We start from the raw sequence: 21,776 nt of genomic DNA on the forward strand, positions 1-21,776 counted from the left end.
TCCTGCGACAAGTGTTTCGGACAAAAGTTAGTACCCAGAGTTCATCAATTGGAGTTCCGGGCCACCTGCTCAGCAGCCAGCCCGAAACTCGGGGACTACACCCAGTGGGTGCGCTGGCGCGCCCCCACAGAGAGGAACAAGAAAACAAGGACCAAAGGAAAAAACATAACCGGACGGCTGCCCGCGATGCCAGGTACGCCTTGGTGCAATTCTGGAGAGCGTCGCCCTCAGCACGAAGCTTCGCCTGGACATCCAGAAGCGCCTGGTTCAGCGGCCCTGTGCCGCCTCCTCGCACCCACCCAATGGGCGCGGCACTCGTTGCTTCGGCGTCTAGGATCGCCGAGCTGGCGGTGCCGGCCTCCAGGGGGTGGGGTGCCGAAGTCGCCTTCTCCAGACGGCGGCGCGTTGGCGAGCCGACTTGGAGGAGTAACCTCGCCACGGCCTCGTCTTCGGTCGGCGGCACCAGAGGGTCCGCTGGCTGCTTGCCTTGCACGCTCTCAGACGGCGGCGGAGGCGGTGGCGGAACGATCACGTCCGGCGTAGAGGGGTCGCCGCCTTCCCTCTCCACGACGGGGTTCTCACTGCCGGCTTCCTCAGTCTGCCCCGTGAACTCCGGAGGCAGCGGCACAGAGTTCAGCGGGGTGACAAACACCGCCGATTGGTGGCGTGCGGCCTCCTCAGCCTGCCGCTTCGTCGTGGCGGCGGCTTCGGCCTCCGCCAGTTTTTTCTTGGCGGAGGCCTCCGCCCTATCGGCCTCCACCTTCTCCAAGCGAGCGGCCCCTTCTTCGTTGCGCTTCTCCTGCGCATTCCGCTCTGTCGCCTCCCGGAGGTCAGCAGCGGGGTCAATCCGCCGAGTGGTGGCGGACGTCTCCGCTGACCCCATGACGGAGGCGGCGGTGACCCTCTCAAGAGTGAGGGGAGCCCTGAAGCAAGGGAAGCAAGCAAAAGACTCAGACAAAGCCGCAAAGAAAGAATAAAGCATTGAAACAGAATACTCACGCGGAGACCAATGACGGCTTCTTCACTTCCTTACGGAAGCGGATAGCCTTCGCAGCCGCCTCGTCCCAACGGGTTGCCGCGACCGAACCCTTGGGCTTCTTCGGCCGACTGCCGAACAAGGTCGGCACGGCCCTGCGCTTCTTCCCGCTGCCTGGAGCACCCGGCGCGGCAGAAGAGCCCGCGCCAGGCTGGCTGTCTCCTGACCGATGGCGGGGGGTGACTTCTCCCTCGGCATTGTCATCAGGCCAGTCGGTGAAAGTGGCCGAAGGCCTGAAGTCGTCTGCTACTCCTCCTCCTCCCTCGGCGTCGTCCTCCAGAGCCGCCACCCCCAGATCGGGGTCGTCAACGTCGCTCTCCGCCCGGTCAGCAAGGAACTCGCGGGCCGGCCCCGAGGTGCCAGCTAGTGGATGAAGGAGGGGATTCTGACCAAAGCCGACTGGTCAGAACAAACTCGGCGAGAAAGAAGACAATCCAAAGAAAGAAAGAAAAGGCAACTCACCACAGGCGGGGGGTTGGCGCGGGAGTACGGCTCCTTGCCGAACCGCCAATCCTCCAGGAGCTTGCTGTCCGAGAGGTAGTTCTCCATGAAGGCCACCTCCTCGTGAGGCATGTCCTTGGTCCACATCCGACTCGGTCCGCGGTGCCCGCTCATTTGGCATATCATATGGGGACGATCTTGGCGTGGGAGAACTCGGCGCGCCACGAAGGCGACCAGCAGGTCTGGACCAGTCAAGCCCTCCGACTGCGTCAGCACTCGGAGTCGCGCGATGGCGCCAGCTCTCGCAGGTGTCAGCAACTTGGCCCGGTACGACCAGTTGGGCAGTCTCCCAGCCGGCGGGCCGGCTTCGAAAGCCGGTAGGTTGACCCAGTCGCCCCTCGCGGAGATGCTCCTGACGTCGAAGTATGATGTCTGCCACATCTTCACCGACTTTATCAGCGAGATGGAGGGGAAGGGGTTGTCGGCCCCCGACCTTCGCACGACAATGAAAACGCCCCATTGAGCCGGCACGCCTGCAGCCTGGGTGCCGAGCTTGGAGAAGAACTCCCCCCAGAGCTTGAGGGTGGGGAGGAATCCGAGGAAGCCTTCGCACAAGGCCACAAAGGCGGATACCAGCACCACCGTGTTGGGCGTGAGGTGGTGCGGCTGGAGGCCGTAGAACTCCAGGAAGGAGCGGAAGAAGCTTCTCGCCGGTAGCCCCAACCCGCGTAGGCAGTGCGAGCGGAAGATGACCCGCTCGCCCTCCTGTGGCGCGGGGGAAATCTCCTCCCTCCGCGCAAGACGCACCCGCACGTGATCCTTGCCGGGGAGCCGACGAGTCTTGCGGAGGAACTCGATGTGGTCGTCGTGAACTTCGGAGCCGTCCCAGGTGCCGGAGCGCACCGGGGGAGGCGCGGCGGCGGAGGAAGAGCTCATCGCGAGCTGATCGCCACGGTGTTCGTCGAAGCTTGGGCGCGCGGCGGTGCGAAGAAGAAGAAGGAGGAGAGCGAGAGGCAGTGAGAAGGAGGAGAGCGAGGAGTAGTGGGAAGGAGGGGCGTGCGTGCTCCGCCGCGCCCCCTCTCTCCCCTACTTATAGCCTCGCGGGCTGCGAAGCCGAGGGGGCGGTCGTGGGATTTACTGCACCCACGGCCCCATGACCCTCACGTCCACGGGAATCCCAACCGTCCGCCGGGGCCGCAGCGGATCCGCTCGGGCGCCGAGGCGCGGTAGTGGCGGGCCCTGCCTACGGGCCTCTCCCATCGTGCATGTAGGCTGGCAGTGTGGCCCAACCAAATGTTATCGCATGACAGGCCTAGAACGAGCGGCGGCCCGGAGGCTTAGCCAGCACGCTACTTGGATCCCGCCGCGACGTTCGAAAAATTGTACAAGTCAGAGTTGGGCGAGTCCGACTCCTTCTGGCCGGCCCGGCAGAAGTCAACCAAGAGCCATGTGTTGAGGACCCAGAAAGAGAAACTGCTGAGGCTTCTCGGCTGATCGTCCGCGGCGCCTCACCAGCTTCGGGGACTACTGTCGGAGTAATGGGCCATGGGTAGGCCAACCCGAGGCCCAGAACCTTTCAAGACATCGGGGCAGGCTGCGCCCCTCAAGACCCCAGGACGAAGAGCCGCCTTCGAGAAGTCGACGGCAAGGTGGCCGACTGACCACTCACGGCCAAGTCCCAGGGACGACTTCAGGGAAAGCCGACTCCTGACTGGCGACTTCTAGAGAAGCCGGCTTTGGGGAGTCGGCCTGCGACTCCAACAAACCCCATGACCACATCAAGTGGGATGGGGCAGGGAGTGGCTACAGTAAAGCCCACTCCCGCCCCTTACCAAGGGCAGGCATGGCCACAACACGCCGTACCCCGGAAGATCTCCGTGCGGCGTGGCACTATTGCCATGACGACCCTGACATCAGCACCGCAGGACCGAATCCTGCACCCATGACGGCTTGTCTGTACGGCCCAGAGGCAGCGGGACCACCAGTTAGTGAGACCCCAGGAGACGGCAAGAGGACCACCAGTCGGACCCGTCAGGAGCCGGCCCCGCAGAGTCGGCCGAGCCCTCCCCCGGGGCCCACGCGCCATTAATCAAGATGTGATGGAGAGTGGCAATAGTGATCGCCCGCCAGGCGGCGGGGCTGTTGCCACGACCCCATGATCAAGCCCGCGTCATCAGAAGCACGGCTACAGTAATCAGCAGCCGGCAAGACCCGCCCGCGGCGGACGCGGCCTGTCGGCTCCGTACCAGGCCAGTCGGCGGGGCCCACCAGTTGGCGGGCCCCAGCAGTCGGCGGGGAACACGGAGGCCAGAGGCATTGACGGCTGGGCCCGCGTCCAGCCGGATTACCATTGTACCCCTAGGGGTAGGCCTATATAAACTCCCCAGGGCACCCATGCAAAGGGTTGGAATCCATTAGTTCTAGACCAGATCATATAGGAGGGAGAGAGCTAGCCTTGCCTTCTCCTACCTCCAGAAAACAGCTCAAGGGGCAATCATGTAAACACTTGGCCATATTGATCATGCGGAGACCCCGCAGAGCAGCAGTAGGGGTATTATCTCCCCGGAGAGCCCTGAAGCTGGGTAAGATTCGCCGGCGTGCATGCCTTCGCCTCATCCCGTTTCTAGGCACCGGCGACGTTCTACTCGCCCCCACCATGATAAGCCATCCTTTGGCATATGTCGCACCTAATCCCCGACACACCCCTTGTGGTGTTTTAACGGGGCAGATGATGCCACCCGCTGCAGGTGTAAGGGTCCGGACAATGCAGCCGCTTTAGCGAAAATTCTGTCCGAATTGTTCAAGGGTGAGGAAGAGGAGTTCACCCGCATCAAGCCACGGGATGGATTCTCCATGTACAATCCTCCAAGCTGGGTAAGTTATATCTCCCTACTCCCCCTTTTCCCGCATTCTTTGTCGTAAGTATTCACCTTGCCACTTTGCGGCAGGAACTGCGAAAAGCCATAAAGGAGGTCAGCAGCCCTTCTCCGCAACCAGAGGAACCTGACCGGGCCCTCGACTCCGGACTTGAAGAAGATCCGGTTATATTCGTGGAGCTGATAGACCGACAGTTCTATCAGTTAAGCTACGATGATGCCATGGTGGCCATTACGGCCGACTATCCCGGACTGCTCCCTGCATCGCACGTAAGAAAAACCAAAAAATCCCAACTCCGAAAACTAGGATCCCCTTTTAGACACTTCACCCACCATATACACATGGCATTTTTACAGGGAAGGCATTCGGGACGCCCTGCCGAACCCGCGGCAACTCGCCAACAAGAGGCACCGAGGCCGGGTAGGCCAAAAAGGAAGGTGGTCAGGATGGAGATGCTGGCACAAAGGTATGAAAAACCCCGCTCCGTGGTTGTCATCTTTCTCGAAATATAATGACGCCCGTGTTTCTTTAACAGAAAAAACACTCGCTGGAATATGTCCGGCGATGTTACTAATCACGCTTCCACAGCCGGGCGCCAGGACCGGACATAGAGGCGGAAGCCGATATGGGGCGGGCGCCGGATAACCCCCTACAGAGGATGCAGATAGATTATCCGCTACAAACTCAGAAGTGGAAAGCGCCATGAATCATAGGCACCGCCGGGCCGTACTCCGTGACGCTTGTTTCTCACCAGAGGCATTTGATGCCTTCAATTCTGGAGAGGCGTATCTCCGAGCTGCTCAAGATGGTCTAGCCAGAGCCACGGATCAGTATGTAAAGGATGTACGGGTAAGTAAATATGATGATTTATATGTATCAGTAGCCCCTGAGACTTGAAACAGTTAGCAGAACTGATTTAAGGATCATCTTTATTGTGCAGGTTCTTACAGAGAAGAATACTAGGCTGTCACATGAGCTAGAGGAATGCAAGACCCAACTGCGGGCCGCTGTTGCCGCATTGCAGGAACCGAAAAAGTCACCCCATGGTAACATTTACTCTAAAGAATGATGGCTACCATATAGTGTGCGGCGTGGCTGCAGATCTAACAATAGATGTTGCAGATGAATCTGGAGAAAATCCGGAGGATCAGCATGTTATGGGATAGCTAGAGGCTGGCAAATGCGTGCTGAGTGAGGTTAGGCGGGAGAAAAACAATCTCCAAGACGCCAATATCAAGCTGAGCGTGGAACTAAAAGACATTTGAGCCCAGCTTGCAGACTCTAAGAAGGAGAATAAGCGGCTTCGGCACGGCATTTTCAGTAAGTGCTTGAATGAATCCTTTTAAAGGAGTTTGGCGAAGAATTCGACTAACAATGTTATATCTGTAGGTATGCTGACGGGTCGTCCCACGAAGGAAATGCCCGGGTCTATGGGTGATCTTCTATCCGAGCTCTCACATCCGCACAAACAAGTTCGACAGGTGATGCAAGGTGTTGCCCATGCCTTGTGGCCATCCATCTCCCTGCCAAAGGGCGTTGCAGAGCTTATAGAGAAGCTCAAGGGAGCACGGAGGCGCTTCCGATTATGGAAGATATCGGCCTGCCGACAGGGTGCCAGAGAAGCCTGGGCCATGGTGAAGACGCGGTATACCAAGGCAGACCCAAATCACATGGCCGAGGTCGAACCTGTGGGGCCCGACGGAAAAGAGATCCCCGTTAGCTTAGTTTATGGGCAAGTAGAATTAGCCGCAAAGTATTCCCAACAGGGTTGTAAGCTAGACCGCCTGTTGGATGGCATAGAAGAGGAATTTAGTCAGTCTGCATGACTATGTAATTAAAGTGACATGTATAATGCCTTCTAGCCGGATTGTAGATCATTTGTCTTGGCGGACCTTTTCACTTCAACCTTGGGACCCGATAGTCCGGAGTGTATCCGAATACCCGCTCAGTGATATAAGAACTGGGGTATGTGTCGAGACCAGGCGTAGGGGTCATTAGTGCTTGAACAGACAAGTGCCCAACTAGTTATGTTATATTACATGGGTAGTAAGAAACATCTTCCAGGGAGAATAGTTTCGTTAAGGGTTCCTTTCCCTGGGTAAGCATGCCCTAAAGTGCATGTCCGGACTGCGATAGGAAACGCGGGAAAAACATCTGGGGGTCAGATATGGATAATAAATAAAAATCATCTTTTTTTCACCGACCGAATATTCCCTTAAGAACGCTAGCTTTCGGCTTCACCCAGTCTGAGGTACACATCCGGCTGACCCGGCAGTAACAATCGCAGAGGTGCTCCCCTTATGCCCTAGCCGAATTAATGGGAACGTAGGCTTAAATACAAGAGCCAGGCAACCCAGCTTGGCCAAAACTTAAGTCATATCGATGCATATAATGGCGAAAAAAGGTACATGCGGAAGCATGACACATGTGCGGGGCCTAAGGCCCAGATAAATAATTAAGCTTCTGTGAAAGAAGCCCCCAGGTATGATGAGCGCGGCTAGCGCATCTATAATGTGCAAACGAGGCACAAGTTGGCCCTTGAAGGCCTAGAGAAAGAATAAAAGATAGGAAGAAAGAAAAACAAGACAGATAATGTATATGCAAAAAATGGACAAAGGGAGGGGACTAACATAGAGTCCAGTGCTAGGCGTAGAATCTTCGGAGCCTGGCCGCGTTCCATGGGTTCGGCTCGAGTCGACTAGTCGATGCATCCCGCAGTCGGTACGCTCCACCAGTCAGAACTTGGTCAATAATGAAGGGACCTTCCCATTTGGGCTCGAGCTTGTTCTTTTTCTTATCCGGCAGGCGTAGAACTAGTTTGCCAACATTATAAGTTTTGGCCCATACTTCTCTGCTTTGGTATCTGCGAGCCTGTTGCTGATAAAATGCGGAACGGGCTTTGGCTACGTCGCGCTCCTCCTCCAGGGTGTCCAGGTTGTCCTGCCGATCGATCTCAGCTTCTCTTTCTTCATACATGCACACTTGAGGTGAGTCATGAATTATGTCACAGGGCAAGACTGCCTCTGCACCGTACACCATAAAGAAGGGTGTATATCCGGTACCACGATTCGGCTTGGTCTGCAGCCCCGAGAGTACGGAGTAGAGCTCCTCTACCCAGTGCATGTTAGACTCCGTTAAGGAACGCACTAATCTGGGTTTAATGCCGCTCATTATAAGACCGTTTGCTCGCTCGACTTGGCCGTTGGTTTGTGGGTGATAGACTGAAGCATAATCGAGCTTGATGCCCATTTTGCTGCACCCGAGTTTTACCTCATCGGCTGTGAAGTTTGTGCCGTTGTCAGTGATGATGCTGTGGGGGACGCCATAACGGTGTACGACCCCAGATATGAAGTCTATCACTGGTCCGGATTCGACTGTTTTAACAGGTTTGGCCTCTATCCATTTGGTGAATTTATCCACCATGACCAGTAAGTATTTTTTCTTGTGGGTTCCCCCTTTAAGGGGTCCAACCATGTCAAGCCCCCAGACCGCGAAGGGCCACGTAATGGGGATTGTTTTGAGGGCGTTGGGTGGCATGTGGCTTTGATTTGCAAAGAGCTGGCAACCGGCGCAACGTTGGACCAAGTCCTGTGCATCTGCCCGTGCCATTGACCAATAGAATCCTGTACGGAAGGCCTTGCTTACAAGAGCCCGGGCCACGGCGTGGTGACCGCCGAGTCCGGCGTGGATTTCTGCCAAAAGGTTCCGCCCTTCCTCTTCGGAGATGCACCTTTGAAGGACTCCGGTGGTGCTTTTTTATACAATTCTCCCTCGTGGGCCCTATAGGCCTTAGATCGCCGCACTATGCAGTGTGCCTCGTTTTGGTCCTCCGGAAGTTCCTGCCTAGTTAGGTAGGCCAAGAATGGTTATGTCCATGGGGTTATAATGGCCATTATTACGTGGGTTGAAGGTGTTATTTCGGTGGCGGAGCCTGCGATTGTGTCAGAGTGTTCGGTATCGGGCATTTTGGCCGGGTCCGGACTATTGTTACCGGTGTCCCCTTCCCATACCACGGATGGCTTGAATAGCCTTTCCAGAAATATGTTGGGGGGACCGCATTGCGTTTTGCACTGATGCGGGCGAGGATATCCGCCGCTTGATTGTTTTCCCGGGCCACATGGTGAAATTCGAGCCCCTCGAACCGAGCTGACATTTTTAGGATGGTGTTTCGGTAGGCCGCCATTTTCGGATCCTTGGCATCAAAGTCTCCATTTATTTGGGATATTGCAAGCTTTGAATCCCCACGCACCTCCAGGCGTTGAATGCCCATGGAGACTGCCATCCGAAGACCATGCAACAGAGCTTCGTATTCGGCTGCGTTGTTGGAGTCTGTATACAATATTTGAAGTACGTACTGAACGGTATCTTCGCTTGGGGACGTTAGGACGACGCCAACCCCTATACCAGCCAACATTTTAGAACCGTCGAAGTGCATGATCCAATTGGAGTATGCGCCGTACTCTTTAGGGAGTTCGGCCTCCGTCCATTCGGCGACAAAGTCGGCCAGTACTTGCGACTTAATGTCTCATCGAGGTTTGTATGTTATGTCGAACGGGAGGAGCTCAATGGCCCATTTGGCAATCCGGCCCGTAGCGTCGCGATTGTTTATAATATCATTAAGTGGCACTTCCGAGGCTACTGTAATCGAACACTCTTGAAAGTAGTGTTGCAGCTTCCGGGATGCCATGAATACCGCATAGGCTATCTTTTTGTAATGTGGGTACCGTGATTTGCATGGAGTGAGGACAGTGGATACATAGTATACCGGCTTTTGAAGAGGGGATTTATGTCCGTCAGCTTCTCGTTCGACGACGAGTACTGCGCTTACAACTTGATGAGTTACCGCAATGTACAACAGCATTGGTTCTCCGATGTTTGGCGCGGCCAGGATTGGGTTGGTTGCCAAAATGGCCTTTATTTCTTCCAATTCGGCTGTGGCAGCGTCCGTCCACTCAAAGTGTTCGGTGCACCGAAGAAGGCAATAAAGGGGTAAAGCCTTTTCTCCTAAGCGGGAGATAAAGCAGCTTAGAGCCGCCATACATCCAGTTAACTTCTGGATTTGTTTGAGGTCTGTTGGGGTAGCCAACTGTGACAAAGCTCGGATTGTGGCCGGATTAGCTTCAATACCTCTACTGGAGACAATGAAACCCAGGAGCTTTCCGGCTGGTTCGCCGAAAACGCATTTTTCCGGATTGAGCTTAATGTCATATGTTCGGAAGTTGTCAAATGTGAGCCTCAAGTCGTCTATCAAAGAGTCGACGTGTTTGGTTTTGACGACCACATCGTCTACATGTGCCTCTACTGTTTTGCCGATTTGTTTCTCCAAACATGTCTGAATCATGCGCTATGTTGTGCCGGCATTTTTGATCCCAAAAGGCATTGTGTTGAAACCGAAGGGACCGTATGGTGTGATGAATGCCGTTGCGGCTTGGTCGGACTCCACCATCTTCATTTGGTGGTAACCGGAGTATGCGTCGAGGAAACACAATGACTCGTGTCCTGCGGTAGCATCGATAATTTGGTCTATGCGGGGGAGGGGGAAGGGATCCTTTGGGCAAGCTTTATTGAGGTCCTTGAAATCGACACAAAGGTGCCAGGATTTATCCTTCTTTGGTACCATCACCAGGTTTGCTAGCCAGTCCGGGTGTTTTATCTCTCTGATGAATCCGGCCTCCAATAACTTGGCTAGTTCCTCTCCCATGGCCTGTCTCTTAGGTTCGGAGAAATGCCGAAGAGCTTGCTTGACCGACTTGAATCCCTTTAGGGTATTGAGGCTATGCTCGGCCAGCCTGCGTGGGATTCCTGGCATGTCTGAGGGGTGCCAGGCGAATATATCCCAATTCTCGCGCAGGAACTCTCGTAGTGCGGCATCCACAGCGGGGTTTAACTGTGCCCCGTTGGAGGCTATTTTTGTAGGGTCCATTAGGTGGACTTGGAATTTGACTATTTCATCCGCTGGTTTAAAAGAGGTGGACTTGGATCTCTTATCGAGTATCACGTCGTCCCTGTCCACTGTGGAGCGTAGCGTGGTTAGTTCCTCGGCCGAGAGGGCTTTGGATAATGCCTCGAGGGCCCGTGCGGCTGTTTTTTTCCGGCGCGGAGTGCTGTGTCCGGATCACTAGCGAGGGTGATGATTCCGTTGGGCTCGGGCATTTTGAACTTCATGTACCCATAATGGGGTACGGCTTGGAAGACCGTGAACGCCTCACGTCCTAAAAGGGCGTGGTATCCACTGCTGAACGGGGCCACTTGAAATGTAATTTCTTTGGACCTATAATTCTCTGGCGTACCGAATACTACATCTAATGTGATTTTCCCAGCGCATCGTGCCTCCTGACTGGGTATGATTCCCCTGAAGGTTGTGCTACTTTGCTCAATGCAGTTCCAGTAGATTTCCATTTTTGAAGAGTTTCCTCATAGATGAGGTTTAATCCGCTACCGCCGTCCATGCGTACTTTGGTGAGTCGGAAGCCGTCCACAATTGGACTGAGGACCAGTGCAGCCGGTGCTCGGGCTGTTCGGAATTTAGGTTCGTCACTGGCATTGAAGGTAATAGCCGTGTCACTCCATGGATTTATTGCTTCTACGTGGTAGATTTCGGCCATGCTGCGGAGCATTCGCTTGCGCCTATTATTTGACGCAAATGTCTCAAGGGCTGTTAACACCGTATTGTTACCCACGGGATGGTGCTCTGTGGCATTTGGGATAAGAAGATCCTCACCACTTTTGGCCACCTGCCAGAGTATCCAACATGCTCTAAGGCTGTGTGTTGGTATTGTATCCGTTGTACTATGAATTTTGCAGGGTCCGTTAAGCCATCCCTCCAGTACGGTTCCATGCCCTGTAGAGGGTTTTTGTTTCTTTGCAACTAGCTCGGGTGTCTTATGATAGTGCACCCTTTTACTTCGGACTGGGTGTATATTTAGAGCCGGATTATCCCAAAATTTCATTTCGGTTTTCCAGGCGCTTTCCATCGCACAGTATTTTCGTACTATGGACGCCAAGTCAGCGAAGCGTGATATGTCACGGCGACTTAAGGCCTTAAGGATTCCCTTGTCCGTGCAATTATTGCAGAAAAGTGAGACTACATCTTCCTCGCGACAGTCCTTAACCTTGTTCATCACAAGCAGGAATCTGGCCCAATAATGATGTACTGTTTCATGGGGCTCTTGCCTGATGTGGGAAAGATCGTTTATGTCTGGGTGGGTGGGTGGATTTGAGTCCGAACCCCTACCCGATCTGAGACCCAGGGGCCGGGGAGTTTCCAATCTTGGAAGTTCGGGTTCCGGAGTGTTACCCGATAAGTCTGGCCCGCTGCTTGATTCTAGGTTCAGGGCTTGGGTGATGTCCTCCCGTAAGCGGGTATCCGGCTCGGAGAGCTCAGGAATCCGGACATAGTTAGTCCCCAAAATAGAGGAAGAGTTGTTGCATTGTTCCTGCACCACCGCAACATGATGGGTGACCGATGGAGAGTTAATCTCCCTTTGATTGGGTTTAAGCCCAATCCGATCATAGAGCATAGCGACTCCCAAGGCGGCGATGCCATCCAAGAGTTCGTTTAGGGAAAAGAGCTCCATTGGATCCATTTGCTCAGCGACTTCCGAGCCGACGTGGATGCTGTTTTTGATGACCCGAGAAGTCGGTGCAGCGGCCGAACGGGCAGTCACGACGAAACTGCCTAGCCAGAGAGTTTGGCCGACAGCCAGAGCTCCCCCGACGGTAATGTTGCTTTTAACAACGAGACAAGGCATCCTTCCTTACGGCGATGTCACAGAGGAACTCTCAATGAAAGCACCAATGTCGGTGTCAAAACCGGCGGATCTCGGGTAGGGGGTCCCGAACTGTGCGTCTAAGGCGGATGGTAACAGGAGGCAGGGGACATGATGTTTTACCCAGGTTTGGGCCCTCTTGATGGAGGTAAAACCCTACGTCCTGCTTGATTTATTCTTGATGATATGAGTATTACAAGAGTTGATCTACCACGAGATCGGAGAGGCTAAACCCTAGAAGCTAGCCTATGGTATGATTGTATGTTGTCCTACGGACTAAAACCCTCTGGTTTATATAGACACCGGAGGGGGCTAGAGTTACACAAGGTCGGTTACAAAGGAGGAGATATACATTCCGTATTGCCTAGCTTGCCTTCCATGCCAAGTAGAGTCCCATCTGGACACGAGACGAAGTCTTCAATCTTGTATCTTCATAGTCCAACAGTCCGGCCAAAGGATATAATCTGGCTATCCGGATACCCCCTAATCCAGGACTCCCTCAGGAAGAATGGGAACTTCAAGAAGAATATTAAGCAAGTTGCCGCTCTCGCGAAGAAGCCCAAAGCTGGAGCCAAGCCTGAAACTGAGTGTTTCTACTACAAAGGGAATGGTCACTTGAAGCAAAACTGCCCCAAATACTTGACAGATAAGAAGGATGATAAAGTGAACAAAGGTATATTTGATATACATGTTATTGATGTGTACCTTACTAATGCTCATAGTAGCGCCTGGGTATTTGATACTGGTTCCGTTGCTCATATTTGTAACACGAAACAAGAGCTACGGAATAAACGAAGATTGGCTAAGGACGAGGCGACGACGCGCGTCGGGAATGGTTCCAAGGTTGATGTGATCGCCTTCAGTATGCTACCTCTACATTTACCTTCGGGATTAGTTTTAGACCTTAATAATTGTTATTTGGTGCCAGCGTTGAGCATGAACATTATGTTTGGATCTTGTTTATTGCGAGATGATTATTCATTTAAGTCAGAAAATAATGGTTGTTCTATTTATATGAGTAATACCTTTTATGGTCATGCACCTTTGATGAATGGTCTATTCTTACTGAATCTTGATTGTAGTGATACACATATTCATAATATTGATGCCAAAAGATGCAAAGTTGATAATGATAGTGCAACGTACAAGTGGCACTGCCGTTTAGGTCATATTGGTATAAGGAGCATGAAGAAAATCCATGCGGATGGACTTTTGGAATCTCTTGATTACGAATCATTTGATACTTGCAAACCATGCCTCATGGGTAAGATGACTAAAACTCCGTTCTCCGGAACAATGAAGCGAGCTAATGACTTATGGGAAATAATACATACCTATGTAGGGGGTCCGATGAGTGTTGAAGCACGCGACGGATATCATTATTTTCTAACCTTCACAGATGATTTAAGTAGGTATGGGTATATCTACTTAATGAAACACAAGTCTGAAACATTTGAAAAGTTCAAAGAATTTCAGAGTGAAGTGGAGAATCATCGTAAGAAGAAAATAAACTTCCTACGATCTGATCATGGAGGCGAATATTTGAGTTACGAGTTTGGCCTTCATTTAAGACAATTTGGAATTGTTTCGCAACTCACGCCACCTAGAACACCACAGCTTAATCGTGTGTCCGAACGTCATAACCATACTTTATTAGATATGGTGTGTTCTATGATGTCTCTTATCTATTTACCTTTATCGTTTTGGGGTTATGCATTAGAGACAACCACATTCACATTAAATAGGGCACCATCTAAATCTGTTGAGACGACACCGTATGAACTATGGTTTGGCAAGAAACCTGAGCTAGCATTTGTTGAAGTTTGGGGATGCTACACTTATGTCAAAAGGCTTCAACATGATAAGCTCAAACCCAAAGCGGAGAAGTGTGTCTTCATAGGATACCCTAAAGAAACTACTACGTATACCTTCTACCATAGATCCGAAGGTAGGATCTTTGTTTCTAAGAATGGGTCCTTTCTAGAGAAGGAGTTTCTCTCGAAATAAGTGAGTGGGAGGAAAGTAGAACTTGATGAGGTAGTTGTACCTTCTCTCGAATTGGAAAGTAGCACATCAGAGAAAACTATTCCGTGATGTCTACACCAACCAGAGAGGAAGCAAATTGATAATGAAACTTCAGATCAAGTTACTACTGAACTTCGTAGGTCGACCAGAACACGTTCCGCACCAGAGTGGTATGGTAATCCTGTCTTGGAAGTCATGTTGTTAGACAAGGCGAACCTACGAACTATGAAGAAGCTATGATGAGCCTAGATTCCGACAAATGGCTTGAGGCCATGAAATCTGAGGTAGGATCTATGTATGAGAACAAAGTGTGGACTTTGGTAGACATGCATGATGATCGACAAGCCATTGAGAATAAATGGATCTTCAAGAAGAAGACGGACACTGATGGTAATATCACTATCTACAAAGCTCGACTTGTCGCAAAAGGTTTTCGAAAAGTTCAAGGGGTTGACTATGATGAGACTTTCTCATCCGTAGTGATGCTTAACTCTGTCCGAATCATGTTAGCAATTACTGTATTTTATGATTATAAAATCTGGCAAATGGATGTCAAAACTGCATTGCTTAACAGCTTTCTTAAAGAAGATTTTGTCGATCCTAAAGGTGCTAACAAAGTGTGCAAGCTCCAGCGATCCATATATGGACTGGTGCAAGCATCTCGGAGTTGGAATATACGCTTTGATGATGTGATCAAAGCATATGGTTTTATACAGACTTACGGAGAAGCCTGTATTTACAAGAAAGTGAGTGGGAGCTCTGTAGCATTTCTGGTGTTATATGTAGATGACATATTACTGATTGGAAATGATATAAAATTTCTGGATAGCATAAAAGGATACTTGAATAAGAATTTTTCAATGAAAGACCTCGGTGAAGCTACTTATATATTGGGCATCAAGATCTATAGGGATTGATCGAGACGCTTAATAAGACTTCCACAAAGTACATACCTTGACAATGTTTTGAAGAAGTTCAAAAAATGGATCAATCAAAGAGGTTCTTGCCTATATTGCAAGGTGTGAAGTTGAGTAAGACTCAAAGCCCGACCACGGCAGATGAAAGAGAAAGGATGAAAGTCATTCCCTATGCCTCAGCCATAGGCTCTATAATGTATGCCATGTTGTGTACCAGACCTGATGTGTGCCATGCCACGAGTCTGGCAAGTGGGTACAATAGTGATCCAGGAGTGGATCACTAGACAGCGGTCAAAGTTATCCTTAGATGCCTAAAGAGGACAAAGGAAATGTTTCTCGGTTATGGAGATGATAAAGATTTTGTCGTAAAGGGTTACGTTGATGCAAGCTTTGCCACTGATCCGGACGACTCTGATTCTCAGTCTGGATATGTATTGAACATGGGAGCAATTAGCTAGAGTAGCTCCATGTAGAGCATTGTAGACATAGATGTTTGCAAAGTACGCACGGATCTGAATGTTGCAGACCCGATGACTAATACCTCCCTCACAAGCAAAACATGATCACACCTTAGAAATCATTGGGTGTTAATCACATGGCGATGTGAACTAGCTTATTGACTCTAGTGCAACTGGGAGATTGTTGGAAATATGCCCTAGAGGCAATAATAAAGTGGTTATTATTATATTTCCGTAATCATGATAAAGGTTTATTATTCATGCTAGAATTGTATTGACCAGAAACTTAAATACATGTGTGGATACATACACAAATACCATGTCCCTAGTGAGCTTCTACTATACTAGCTCGTTGATCAAACGATGGTTAAGGTTTCCTAACCATAGACATGTGTTGTCACTTGATAACGGGATCACATCATTAGGAGAATGATGTGATGGACAAGACCCATCCGTTAGCTTAGCATATGATCATCCAGTTTATTGCTACTGCTTTCTTAATGTCAAATACATATTCCTTTGACCATGAGATCATGCAACTCCCGGATACCGGATGAATACCTTGTGTGCTATCAAATGTCACAACATAACTGGGTGATCATAAAGGTGCTATACAAGTATCTCCGAAGGTGTCTGTTGAGTTGGCATGGATCGAGATTTTGGGATTTGTCACTCCGTGTGACGGAGAGGTATCTCTGGGCCCTCTTGGTAATACAACATCACAAGAAGCTTGCAAGCAAAGTGACTAAGGAGTTAGTTACAAGATGATGTATTACGAAATGAGTAAAGAGACTTACCGGTAACGAGATTGAACTAAGGTATGAAGATACCGATGATCGAATCTCGGGCAAGTAACATACCGACGGACAAAGGGAACTACATATGTTGTCATAAAGGTTCGACCGATAAAGATCTTCATAGAATATGTAGGAACCAATATGGGCATCTAGGTCCCGCTATTGGTTCTTGAATGGAGAAGCGTCTTGGTCATGTCTACATCATTCTCGAACCTATAGGGTCCGCATGCTTAATGTTCATTGACGATATAGTATTATATGAGTTATGTATGTTGGTGACCGAATGTTGTTCAGAGTCCCGGATGAGATCACGGACATGACGAGGAGCTCCGGTATGGTCCAGAGGTAAAGATTGCTATGTAGGATGATATGGTTGGGCCAAGGGGTCAGGCCCACGGGGCTTTTGGTCAGTGCAAAAGGAAGTTTTGCGGAGGTCAGGGACCAAACGCCAGGGGCCATGGCTTCTGGCCCTGGGCCAGACGCCGAGTACCGTGGCGTCTAGTACTGGAAACCAAGGACTCTTCCTTGCATTCCAAGAAATTACCCAGGGCTCAACATATCAATAGAGGAGCAGGGCTAGCCCCTCGGGGACACCACAATTCACCAAGACGTGTGCTGGCGCCCCCTCTCCCTCTAGCTCACCCTCTATCATAAGTTCGTTGTGCTTGGCGAAGCCCCGTGGATAGTTTCACCACCACCGTCACCACACCGTCGTGCTGCCGAAACTCATCTACTACTTTACCTCTCTTGCCGGATTGAGAAGGCGAGGACGTCATCAAGCTGAACGTGTGCTGAATGCGGAGGTGTCATATGTTCGGTACTTGATCGGGACGAATCGTGAAGGTGTACCACTACATCAACCACGTTGATAAATGCTTCCGCTTAGCAATCTACAAGGGTATGTAGATGCTCTACCCCTCTCATAGCTATACATCTCCATGGATAGATCTTGCGTGTGCGTAGATTTTTTTTTGTTTTCCATGCAATGTTCCCCAATAGCTATGACTCTAGCTGATGATCTTAGTCTGGTTAGCATCCAATTTTCCTAAGACTATCAAGGAATGGTTAATGACATTCTCCGGTGGCCCTCATGGTGCGGCCATCTTGAGATTGCATGTTGTATGACTGGTTTTCTTCAGCACTGAAGCTTATAATCTTGCCAAGCTTGTCTGTATGTTAGATTAGCACATATGCCTGTGCGTTGCAACGGAAGAAAAAAATTGGCGTGCATTGAAATTTAAATAAATATGCACTCTAAAAACCAATCAACTGCATCCTTCAAGATTTAAGTAAAAGTACATTTGGACTCCAAATGTTGCATTTTATTAATTATTTTACTTCGTAAATACCCCCTCTATAAAGTAATATAAGACTTTTTATCTAAAAAGTTTATATTACTGTACAGAGCTAGGGAGTAAAAGATAAAATCAGTCATCACATGTCTAAAGCATAGGTGAATCTGGTCATCTGATGTGTATGTCGTTAGAAAAATAACTAGCAAAAGAGAAATGTGCACTCTTTTTGGCGTCCTTGACAAGCGTATGCAATTAGAGGCGAGAAGGTGTGTGAAAACACACTGGTGGTTGTCCCTAAGGCAGGTCATGTCAAATTAATATCTAATGAAAGGTCATCTGCAATCTAAACAGTGGCGCTTGGTGGCCTGGTGGCGAGGAGGCCAAGTCTTCGTCAACTCAGACCACCATCCATCAGGAGCCCCTGTACCCTGCAGTAAACCCTATCTCTACCAACAATTTTTACTACTTGAGATTGTTCGTGTCCTTCAGTCTTCCTATTAGTATTGCTTAAATAGCCTATCACAGACCGTTAGTTGGGTACATGTCTTGCTTGCTGCATATCATGCAAAAGTTCTGCAGCTTCCAGTGTATTGTTGGACCTAAAGTGGTTATCAAAAACAATTCCATACATGCCAAAGGATGGTGCAGAACCAAAGGTCAATAGCATCTCCAAATCTTCTTGGCATAACTTTTTTTAGGGGAAGGATAGCATTTTATTTCATATATTCCACATCATTACAGTCCAGATCCACCAACACTGCTAGATCAGGAGGAATGGGATTTTGCCAAAGCATATCCCTCCCACATACTGTGAAAAATTTGCAATTTCATGTGCCACCCTGTTGCTATCTCTTCCCATCTTTCTGTAACCCTTACATCCTTACTAGTAATCAATGAAGCTACCTCGATGTACGCATCCCACCAGGAAGACCACTTTCTTTTACTGTAATTTATATGTGCCACTACATTTTCACAATTAGTCTCCAACAGAAATCTGAACATCTGAGCGTGCAGGGCCTAGCCTTAAGCCAGCAGCACACATCCTTGCTTCTGCTTCTTCAATATTTGAACACCTTGGTAGGTTGCATCCCTGAGCAAGAATCACGCAGCCACTACTGTCTCTGATCACAATCCCCGAAGTGGCTCTAGTTTCACCATCATAAGCCGCATCCCTGTTTATCTTCAGGGGCCCTTGTGGAGGTTTTGCCCACTGAGTGCCTTTACCCACTGCGGATCAATTGGGACTTGCTACATTTGTATCTTTAGTTTTTATATCCGTAGTGCCGACCATATCTTTTCCTTTCTCATCCAAAGTCCATGAATCACCATCATTAAGTATGACAACATAGTTCTTCAGAAAACATACTGAAGATGTGATCGAACATCACCCCTTTCCGTCGACTATATTATTAGCAAGTTCAAGGCTCACCAGAAAAGCATCAGTACCATACTTCGCTGCTATGAAGTGATCATAGGCCAACAGATTTTGCAGCTAGTGGCCCTGAGAAGTGAAACTTTTCTTCAGCCAGGAGATACCATTCTCCTCTAATCTCTGCTCTAAGTGCCCTTGATTCTGTGAAGGCCACTATTGCGTGGTAGCTGTCCTCAACCCTGTTGCCGCAAATGCTACAAATGTTATCATGTTCCAGGGTCCTCTTCCACTTATTTCTTTTTTTTGCCAAATTATCCAAAGCAAGCCTCCACCCAAATATCATCACCTTACTTGGCACATTTGCATTCCAGATTAGCTTCCAAATATTTTTGTCCCTTTTCTGTGAATTACTGCTACTTCCTTGGTCGATGCTAGTGTGCGCGAGACTGTATGCCACTCGCTCTGGATAGTAAATAAACCATGGTTCTCAAAGTGCCATGTTGGAGCATTTGCAACCTCTCCCGATGGTAGCTTGATCTTCTTGGCATAACTGGTTCATCCCATGGCACCAAAGGCCACGTGTGAGCACATCACAGGAGATCTTAGTTGTTTTTAACTTTTCCAACTGCATCCCAGCAAGAAAATCAAGTGACTGATCAAATTCCTTTGATATACATAGCCTGAGTATAACAGAGTTGTAGCTAGCTTCACATGGAAATCTGCCATTCTTTAAAATTATATTTGTCATATTAATAGACATTGCCTCGTATGCCTGTCTTCATAATTCCTTGATTAGGACAACAAAACGGGTCACCCTGTCTTCAGAATTCCTTGATTAGGACACCAAAACTGATGTAAGGTTCGATTGCTGCACTTCTTCTCAGGTTGGTAGGGCATGATTTTGCTTCAGAATATCTTCCGAACAAAAGAAGAGCTCAGCTGATTTTAGTCAACTCAATGACTAAACCATGCTTTCGTCCACTATCCTCAATCATATGAAATATTAGGTAATGCAGATCACAAGATTTCTAAGCGCTGGACTTTAGATGGGCTCAATAACATGGAGAATTAGTGATTTCTGCAACTGAAGAACATGTCAAATGGGGACCAGATCATGGGGAAGTAGGAAAAGAGGGGAAATGAATGGATTACCTGGTGGTCGAGTACTCATTCATACTTGCCGGAGTGGATGCGCCACCCGTGGCTTGGTTGGTGTCACCCGACCGACCGGCGGCGTTTCCGTCCGCCTCTTCTCCTTCCTCTGGACAAACAACACCTGTAAGATGAAGAAGGAAATAAGACGAGTCTGAATATTGGAGGACTCTGGGTCGCGACGCCGGATACCCCATCTCCCGCGCCCGTCCACCGTGGGCTGACTCCGGCGAGCTCCTGCCTAGAGGTCATCGTCGCTGAGTGTAACTCGTTGAAGACCTTGGCGCGAAAAGATGATGCCAAGCTCAAGAAATTCGCAGCAGAGCATCAAGAGGTCACCTCCTAAGCAAATGCAGTAAAGGAAGAACTACGACAGGCGACCAAGATAGCCGTCGGTAAGCTATATATGCCCGTGCGTTGCCACCGCTTAAAAAACATTGTAATCCACAACATTGCACATGCGGCTTATGAGTGTGTTGCCAGAAATATCATCTTCTACTCCCCCCGTTCCAAATTATTCGCCACAGAAGTGGATGTATCTAGAACTAAAATACATCCAGATACATCCATTTCTATGACGAGTAATTCGGAACGGAGGGAGTACTTAATAATATAACACAATCCATGTGACTCATATTCAAATCACCATGACTCAACTTGATAAGTCTACCTTCATACTATTGCTTTGTGCTCCACAATGAAGACAAACAAAGGGCCTTTTTTCCACCCAACTTTGACATATATCTTCTCCATCCAGCTTGGATAAAAAATATTACTCTATCCTAATTTACATGGCATGCGTGCATTTCAAAATTCAACTTTTCCCATCAAATTCATCAGCTGAACATGGATTATGTTACAAAAAATCACCAAATTCGTATTCAAGAAAAGTTTCCAATGGTATAATTGTATGCCAGATAGCTCATATATTACTGAATAAATTAGTAGCCAGAGCATCACACTAAATGTTTTTTTCAAAATTTAAATTTGTGAAAACATGTTCTCTTCCTTCTTGCATCCCGTCTCAGCTTTGCTAAGAGTTTCGGTGTTGTAATTGCCATGCGATAAAAGCCTTGTTTCAATACGAGGAACCTTAAACTTTTGGTTTTCTCTCTATGTATAAGAAGGCAACAATTAATCTATATATGATTAGTACTTAAGCATGAATCCCCATCTTATGAAGGAAAAAATCATAGTACCTTCACATATCTGATCCGGAATACAAGGATGCTTACGATCAACTCCCATGGCTAAATGTAATATGGATTAATAAAAACTTGGAAAATGACTGCAAAAAACACGTTATATGCTCCTCCACTAAGAGCGATAGAGTGCATGGAGGACAAAATTGCAAAGACATGATAATATCATTCGTTGACACAAAAACACATACAAGGAAGCAACAACAAAAAGGATAATTTATGACTTTCACCCAGGCACAGATTCTTCATAATATTTGCAGCACCTTAATAATGAAAATTTAGGGGGTAGAATAGAAGTTAAAGGCATGATCACAACCTGAAATAGATGACACAATAATCGATAAAAATATTCAATTTGAGGTTCAACACTTCAATGATGCATTAACTAAATAAATGTTGCTAGAAGCAGACCATACCTTCAGGTAAAGATGAATG

This window comes from Triticum aestivum, chromosome 1A (genome assembly GCF_018294505.1).
Source record: "Triticum aestivum cultivar Chinese Spring chromosome 1A, IWGSC CS RefSeq v2.1, whole genome shotgun sequence".
Classification (NCBI taxonomy): Eukaryota; Viridiplantae; Streptophyta; class Magnoliopsida; order Poales; family Poaceae; genus Triticum; species Triticum aestivum.